Below are 9,471 nucleotides of genomic sequence, written 5' to 3'. Positions count from 1 at the left end.
GAAAGCTGTGTTCTTCATCGATACTACCTCACACCCTAATTAACCCATCTCCTCTCCTAAGCCCCTCTATGAGGGGATCTCCATTGGCCCACACTTGGGCCTTGGGTCTCCACTCTGCACTTCCCCCTTCATTTAATATAATATATATATACACATACATATATACATATACACATATATACACATACATACACACACTTATATCTTTTTTTTTGCATGATGCCTTATATCTGGTCCCTTGGGCACCTCGTGATCGCACTGGCCGGTGTGCTTCTTCCATGTGGGCTTATTTGTTTCTGAGCGAGATGGCCGCTTGTTCACCTTCAAGCCTTTAAGACCCCAGACACTATCTCTTTTGATAGCCGGGCACCATCAGCTTTCTTCACCACATTTGCTTGTGCACCCATTTGTCTTCAGCGATCCTATCATGGAGGTGTGCAGTCAATGATATGATTTTTTTTTCTTTGATGCCTGGTAACTGATCCCTTTGGGACCATTCGATCACACAGGCTGGTGTGTTCTTCCATGTGGACTTTGTTGCTTCTGAGCTAGATGGCCGCTTGTTTATCTTCAAGCCTTTAAGACCCCAGTCACTATCTCTTTTGATAGCCGGGCACCATCAGCTTTCTTCACCACATTTACTTGTTCACCCACTTTGGCTCCAGCCGTTGTGTCAGGAGAGTGAGCATCATAGAGTTCCAATTTAATAAAAGGGTTTTTTTTTTAAGCAAGCAGAGTATTATAAATTTTAATAAGGCGTTTGTCTGATGTGTCATTACTAAAGATATTTTCCCAGTCTGTCAGCACTCTCGTTACTCTCTTGCTGAATTCATTCGATGTACACAGGCATTTTATCTTCGGTATACCCCTCTTGCCAATTAGTGACTCAACTGTATTTGTGTCCTTACCTATATCCGATAGCCTAGATATTCCCTGCACCAAAGTTCTCAGGTTGGTCGCAATTCCCTCATTGATTGTCCGAATAGTTTGGGGTTTTACCACAAGGTCTGTGATCCACCTTGAGTTTAATCTTGTGCGCGGAGTGAGATAAGGGTCTTGCTTCATCTTTCTGCAGGTAGATATCCATTCTTTCCAGCACCACTTGTTGAAGAGGGCATCTGCTTCCCATTTGATATCTTTTGGTCCTTGTCAAAGATCAGTTGTCTGTATGCTGATGATTTTATTTCTCGGGTTTTAGTTCTTTTCCAATGTGTGTTAGGGTCTCGTCCAGCGAGACCCTCACGCGGTGACCTGGAGAGGCAACGAACCTGGATGGCAAAAAGACACAGAGACGTGGGGCAAGACAAGTGCTGATCAAGCCCGTTTATTTTGCCAAAACTCTGGGTATATATTCACAACAGAGAAGGAAGTGGGAGGCACATATTCCAATGAAGGACACTGTGTAACAACCGCACACTGTACAACAACTAATCAGCCACATGTTCCCAATAAGGTACAAAGGGTGCGCAACAGTACTCAAAGACGTCCGTGGCGACGTCCGCATGCAAATCAAGGCTTACCGGGTGAACTTATCACGATGTTCCTAATATGGTATATCTGCAGTTCAATGGGTGCTCAGTACTTTGACTAATGGCAACAAGGTCAGTTATCGCAATTTCTCATGCTACTGAGCACGTAGTTTGGAATGTGGGGGCGAAGTTGGGCAGGAAACAAAGCCTTGCTGTTAGAAAGCGGCCAAGTTTCTCCTACGTGTCTGAGGCCTGAGTCTTAATGGCTATCGGCTCCCAACAAATGTGATAGGATTTTATCCTCTCCCCATACTTATTAAATGTATATTCTGACAAAGTAATCTGAGATGCTGGAATTTTTTGAAGGAAAACGTGGCATCAGGTTTGGGAAAAAATCATATTAACAACCTTCCATATGCAAGTGACAAAACCTTTCTTGATTGAAGATTGGCTTGAAACATTTGCTGATAAAGGTCAAATACTTCAGCCTTCAGCATGGACTACAACTCATTATAAAGAAGACCAAACTCCTCATAAGTGGACTAATAAGTAATATAATGAGAAATCAATAATATATTGGTATTGTCAATAATTTCATCTGGCTGGCATGCACAATAAGTGCTCATGGAAGTGAGACATACTAGTGTTAGCCACTGATATACCATCTTTTGACTGCTGGATGACCTGCTCCGTTCCCCTCTCATCTGGGAAAGTTCCACTAGAGAATAATTTTGGAATGCACTCATGTTCTCCGGATCAGAACATTGTAATTAATAATATTTTTGCTTTTAATGTTGTAACCAGTAGATTCCTATTTTTATGTTATTAAACAGAATGTTATAATCAGTGCTATACTGTGTAATGCTCACTAGCTTTAAAGAATAATAACATTAATATTGCTTTCTGCTTCTGTCCATGCTTGCATAAGTCCTAGACAAATGATAAATGAGTTTTTGCCTTTATAGATGGACTGAAATGTCTACTCGGGACTCCAATCAAAGAATCGCTTTTAAATTCTAGCAGTCCGGTTATAACCAAATAAAGACTCTTTTAAATTATCGTAACATTATAGTGGCTGTCATTCATTTCAAACCACAACAGAAGCAAAAGTCAAGAAATCAAGTGAACCATTGGATTGGATGAATCTGCTGCATAAGAATTCTTGAAAGTGTTGAATAAAAGGATGTTACCTTGAAGATCATAAGGTACACCTGCCAGAGATTTGTTATTTTCTGTTTCTTGTTTACCCCCTCAAACTCTTTTATTAGGACATAATCCAGACACATCATTCAATAGTTGTCATATCATGTGACTATCACAATCAGCTTCAAGCATTTTCTTCCTTCTTTTATTTGATATCAACTCCCCACTAGCTCCCACATTCCATGTTGTGCCTTCCAGGACCCCTAATGTAGTTATAGTTTCTACAGAGTCACCCACCCTGGGTTCTATATAGCAAAACTACATAGAAAAATATATAAAAGAGTCAAGATGGCTGCTAACTATAACAACAACAAGGACAAACTGCAATTCAAAAAGCAAAAACAGAAAGTATAGAAAAACAAGATTAAGATCAAAGAGTACTGAAAGGGAGAGCAAATAATGTTTTTAATTATTCAAGTCAGAGTTTTTATTTCAATCTACTATTATCATCTCTGATTGATAGCCAGGTTATTCCTATACCTTAATTATGGTCAGACAGAAATCACAGAGACTTATTGCATGTATAAATCCTGCAAATGTGTTTTGGTCTTTGACTGTCATCCATGGCCTTCTTAAAATCAGTGTTTAAAAACTTGTTAGGGCGTGGTCAAGGGTAATGCAACCAAGAGGAATTACTGAAACCCAAATGAAGACTGAGCATGATAGTCGGACAAGAGGAAAGTCAAAGGAAATAGAGGAAAGAGCTAGGAGGCAAAGGGCATTTATAGAGGTCTAAATAAAGGCATGTAAATATTTATATATACATTTATATATGATAATGGGGAAATACATCTCTGTGCATATATGTATAGGTTTAGTATTAAGGTAGCAGATGGACATTGGGTCTCCACTCAAATACTCCCTCAATGCAAGAATATTTTGTTCTATTAAACTAACATTCAATGATCCTCACCCTTTCGACACAATCACTGAACACAAAGCGGGTGAATAAGTGAATGTGATGAAGAAAGCTGATGGTGCACAGCTATCAAAAGATACAGCGGCTGGGGTCTTAAAGGCTTGAAGGTAAATAAGCAGCCATCTAGCTCAGAAGCAACAAAGCCCACATAGAAGAAGCACACCAGTCTGCGTGATCATGAGGTGCCGAATGGATCAGTTATCAGGCATCAAAGAATAAAAAATCATATCATTCTGTGCTCACCTCCATGATATGATCACTGAAGACAAATGGGTGCATAAGCATATGTGGTAAAGAAAACTGATGGTGCCTGGCGATCAAAAGATATAGTGTCTGGGGTCATAAAGCTTGAAGGTAAACAAGCAGCCATCTAGCTCAGAAGCAACAATGCCCACATAGAAGAAGCACACCAACCTGTGTGATCATGAGGTGTTGAAGGGGTCAGTTATCAGGCATCATCAGAACAAAAAAATCATATCACTGTGAATGCCGGGGGGAGGGGAGGAGTGCAGACTGGAGACCCAAAGCCCATTTGTAGGCCACTGGACAACCCCTTACATTGTCTCAGGGAGGAGATGAACCAGACAGGATGTCGTGCAGCAACAATGGAGCATAGTTCCTAAATGATCCCCAGACCCCCAAACACTCTATCATGATCCCAATTCTACCTTACATATCTGGCTAGAACAGAGGGTGTACACTGTTACAAATAGGAACTGGAAACACAGGGAATCCAGGGTAGATTATTCCCTTCAGGACCAGTGGTGTGAGTGGTGATACTGAGAGGGTGGAGGCAGGGTGGGTTGGGAAGGGGGAACCAATTATAAGGATCTACATATAACCTCCTCCTATGGGGACGGACAACAGAAACATGCGTGAAGAGAGACGTTGGACCGTGCAAAATATGACAAAATAGTGATTTCTAAATTATCAAGGGGTCATGAGGGAGTGGTGAGGGAGGGGATAAATGAGGGACTGATGCCAGGGGCTTAGGTGAAGAGTTAATATTTTGAGAATACTGAGGGCAATGAATGTAAAAATGTGCTTTACACAATTGATGCACGTGTGGGTTTTGATAAGAGTTGTATGAGCCCCTAATAAAATGATTTTAAAAAGAGGCACAGACAATGGTTATTAGGAAAAAAATTGAGCTCTGATACCATTCTCTGCTGCAGAATTGGATGTTACTATTGACAATCCTTGGATCACATATGTTGATGTTATTCTTCCATGTGGGCTTAGTTGATGGTACACTTAGATCACTGCTTGTTTGAAAACAAGACTTAAGATTCGAGACACTATTGTTTCTGATAGATACCATCTAATTTCTTCACCACACTTTGCTGTAGCAACTACATCTTCTGTATTTCCTTCAAAAGGGAATTTTGTAAGAATTAACTGTTCTTAGAATGTAGCTTGGGTTAATTATGAGCTCCACATCCATCCCTTACTCTGTTTATTCTATTCACCTCTGGTTCACCTTAGAGACATCTTGTTATTTTATGGCAGATAACTTTATCAATCATCTCTTTGAAGCATAAGGTAATTTTGTTTATAGTGTCATTGATTCAGCCCAGGATAATATATTTAAAACACAATTAAGAAAAGGTAATTGAATAAATGTACAGCCTTAGTATTTTCAATTGCCTGTGAAAAGTGAATGTGAAAGTTGAACATTCTTCAATGCATACAAAGGAAGACTGAAGAAGAATCAACGTATTAGAATATAGTAAAGGCAAAAGAACATTAAAAGTACCATGGACTGCCAAAAGTTAAAACAAATGTGCCATTGAAGAAACATGGCTACAGTGCTCCTTAAAGGCAAAGATGGCGATATTTTGCTTATGTACTTTGCACATGTTATCAGGAGAGACCAGTCCCTAAAGAAAGACATCACATTGGGGAAATTAGGGCAAGTGAATGATAAAGAAATCTCCTCAATGAGATGGACTGATGCAGGAGCTGCAAAAAATGGGCTCAAACATGAGAACATTGTCAGAATGGCAAAGGACTGAGTCATGTCCCTTTTTGTTAGACACAGGTTTGCTATGAGCTAGAACTGACTCAGTGACACCTATGAAGAATCAACTACATTTGTGACAAATTATTGGTTTACCACATAAGCTCTTCCCTGTTGGACCATTATATAAGTGTCAGAGTATATTCATAATCTATAGCAGAAATTAAACACTCGTCTTTGTGTTCTTTAATGACTTACATCTACCACACGGGACTAAGAAGACCTCTCTAGGACTTCCAATGCTCTAACTTTTAAAGGGAGGTGAGTTTTATCTTTCTCTGCTAGAGAGACCACATATTCAAACCTATCAGTTGATTGGTGGGGCTTGATGAGGTCATCCACTCCTGGAAAGATGGCCAGTCCAAAGAGGGACTTAGAAGTCCTAAGTGGGACTTCTACTCTTTTTCATAAGTTTGAAGAGGCACAGAGGGTATAAGCTTGAACTATGGAAAATGAGCTACACAGATAAATATCCACAATGACTGAACCAGATTTCATATATGAGCATCTGGGTGATAAAGTCATTTCTTAACCAATTGCTTAATTCACTCTCACCCTCCAACACATTCCTCACAATTTTTTATATTCTTTGAATCACAGTAAGGTGTGATGACTGAAACTTTGTGTATCATGGCTGAGTCAGGATTCTAAGGCATTGGTTCATGATGATGGAATCCGCCTGGTTGATAAGAGTTCATAGAATGCCATCTCTTTCATGATGAGACCTACTGTGAGCAGCCAATGAGGAGGAAGATAGCTTCCTTGTGGGTGTGGTCTTATCATTTAAAAGGATTCTCTGAATGGTCTTTAGCTTTGTTCTGGACCTGGACACTTCATCTGACCTGAAGGTTTGGGGACTTGAGACAAAATCCTGTAATTGTGTTTCTGGAAGTTGTCGGTCTCAATTTGCTTGAGAAAGAAGTCTGCCATCTTACCTCCCATCTTGCATTCATCAGCCACTGGATATACTTGATCTAGGATAAGAGTCAGGACAGGAATCTGAGCCTTGTCAGCCTCTGCAACTGTGAGCTGAAATATGCAGTAACATGAAAACTGTCTACATTAGTGGGTCTCACCCTGTGGATTGCCACCCCTTTGGGGGTAAAACGACACATTCACAGGGGTCGCCTGATTCATAACAGTAGTAAAATTATAGTTATAAAGTAGCAATGGAAATAATTGTATGGTTGGGGGAACTGTATTAAATGGTTATGGTATTAAGAAGATTGAGAACCACTGCTCTAAATGGTCCTGAGAAGCTAAGTTTGGAGGGGCCAAGAAGTTGAAGGCCTGGGTCCTTAAACTTGGCTCTCCTTGAGGCCATTGTGAATTGAGGTCACTCTATTTTGCATTATGAACATATGGATATAGTTGCTCTACTCAATATAAACAGAGTAACCAGATTAGGGTGTCCTGTTTACCCTCAATCTCTTTAACACCTCAATACCTATTCAGGGACTTGGTGTGTCTTACATCTTCTCTTTGTGTAATTCTTCATTATGTGTATCAACTTGCTGGGGTCGAGGTTATCTGTAGTGTGGCAGGCATGTAAGGATGTCAGTGTTGGAGCTGTGCTCCAGTGTGGACTTATTCCTCCATTTATCATGAGCTGGAGGCTTCAAAACCACCAGCTTCTGTGATTCAGAGAGATAACAGTCGGCTCCCATAGAGACATACAGCAGTGTTTCCCAAGGTACATGATACTGCCCACTGAAGCAAAATGGAAATGTCCATTCAGTGTAAAAGTGATACCAATGTTTTTTAGAGGGGAGAAAGATGGGGCTTACTACTCCCATTAAGTATTCCAGTCTTGGATGATTACATAAGACTGGCTAGGTCTGCTGTGGGATACACTGTTTCTCTCTGGCTCCATACTCTTGAAGAGTTCCCGGAACCCACAATGGTTGGCCAGCTGAAGATGGAGCCCAGAATGGGTAAGGGGAAGGCCATCTTCTGAAACTACACTTGTGGCCAGCTCCTGGACCTCGTCTTTGCCAGCTATAGACTCATGCACACACAGCAGGTGGTGGACTTCATCAGAGGGAAGCACGCCCACTTCGGAACCTGCTCCTCCAAGGAGATGACAGTCCTGGAGGCCATAGACCTGCTGGACCAGCTGGTGGATGAGTCGGATCCGGATGTGGACGTCCCTACCTCCTTCCATGCCTTCCAGACTGTGGAGGGCATCCGGAGGGCACATCCCCACAAGGACTGGTTGTACCTGGTGGGGATGCTGCATAATCTGGGGAAGTTGCTGCCCCTGGCCAAGGAGCCCCAGTGGGCCGTAGTTAGAAACACCTATCCTGTGGGCTGCTGGCCCCAGGCCTCTGTGGTCTTCTGTGACTCAACTTTCCAGGACAATCCAGGCCTCAGGGATCCTCTATACAGCTCTGAGCTTGGGATGTACCAGCCTCACTGCAGCCTGGGGAATGTCCTCATGTACTGGGGCCATGATGAGTATATGTACCAAGTGATGAAGTTCAACAAATTTCCTCTAGTTCCACTCCTTCTATGCGTGGCACACCGGTGGTGACTACCGGCAGTTGTGTAGCCCTGAACATGCCGCCCCGGGTTCAGGAGTTCAACAAGTTTGAACTCTACATCAAATGCCCAGACCTGCCTGATGTGGACATACTGCACCCCTATTACCAGGGGCTCATTGGCAAGTACTTCCCCAGAGTCCTCAGTTGGTGACCATCCTGCATGCCCAAGACAACCTTGTGATCATGGAGACAGGCCTGGCCCACCCCACTTCCTTGATAGACCCCACCCACCTGACTGTGCTCAGGTTTGCATCAATAAAGACCTTAAAGTGTCAAAAAAAAAGTAAAATCTTGGAAACCCATAAGGGCAGTATACTCTGTCCTACATGGTTGCCATTCATCAGCATTGACAGTGACAATAAGCTATTTTTATACATCATTGGGGACTATAGGCTTTATTACAAAAGTTTTCAATTACCAGCAAGGGTGTAAGTTTTCTGTTTTTCTAAGAAGGGGCCTCAAACTAGGGACAAGAAGTGAAGAAACCAATGATATATAACCTTGAGTGACTTCGAGAGCAGTTAAAATTTATTCTACAGGATGGCAATGAGGGGAATAGGACTAAATGAAATGGGGCTTGATTTACTTCATTTTACATGACACAATGTGGCATCCTTGAATGGATCTAGTATGATGGGTCTCTTTTCAACAGTCAAGAGTGCCTGTATTTCTGGAGATCTTCATGAATCTTGGCATCCAAGTTTCACTGGGTCTAGAAGATTCCAAGGGCAGAGGTCTTGGTTTCCTAGAACATGCTTTGCTCCTGCCTGTTATGATATGAGGGTACTAGAATCCTATCTGTCTGCTGGCCTCTATTCTCATATTGTGTAGAAGAGAGAAATTAAGCTAGCAAGGGTGGATTGGGGTAAAGCTGTTGATGTCAGATGCATCCTGTAATCTTGGCCTCCAAATGGCCACATTATCATACCAAAGATAACTTCATCCTCATGAACCTAATCCAAAACAATCCCATATGCATCACAAACATGAATGTCTTAAAAATGACAGAAACACAGAAGCAGAGGTTCTGAGTTAGGAAACATGGTAAAGAAGAAATGACATTAGCTACCTATGTGTGTGATGATTGCATCCCAAGGTCTATTAGGATGGCTGTGAGAAAAATGTACAGTCAGAAATATGGTGGTTGCTTATTGAATCAAATAATCAGATGGCTTACTACGCGGGATAGACAAATACAAGAGGAATGACTGTTCACTCATCAAATGGAAATGTTGAGAACTATATTGAACCACAATGCTCCCTGTGATGGAATATCTGTGCAAATACAAGAAAATCTTGCCAATACAGTGAAGAGTC

The 9,471-nt window shown here is 41.6% G+C and overlaps 1 pseudogene; it reads left to right on the top strand.

Moving 5' to 3' along the window:
* Positions 1-7,494: 7,494 nt before the first annotated feature.
* LOC142436066 (inositol oxygenase pseudogene) lies at positions 7,495-8,305 on the top strand (annotated as a pseudogene).
* Positions 8,306-9,471: the final 1,166 nt, after the last annotated feature.

Source organism: Tenrec ecaudatus, unplaced genomic scaffold (assembly GCF_050624435.1).
Source record: "Tenrec ecaudatus isolate mTenEca1 unplaced genomic scaffold, mTenEca1.hap1 Scaffold_1311, whole genome shotgun sequence".
NCBI lineage: Eukaryota > Metazoa > Chordata > Mammalia > Afrosoricida > Tenrecidae > Tenrec > Tenrec ecaudatus.
This window is presented reverse-complemented; position numbering and strand designations above follow the sequence as displayed.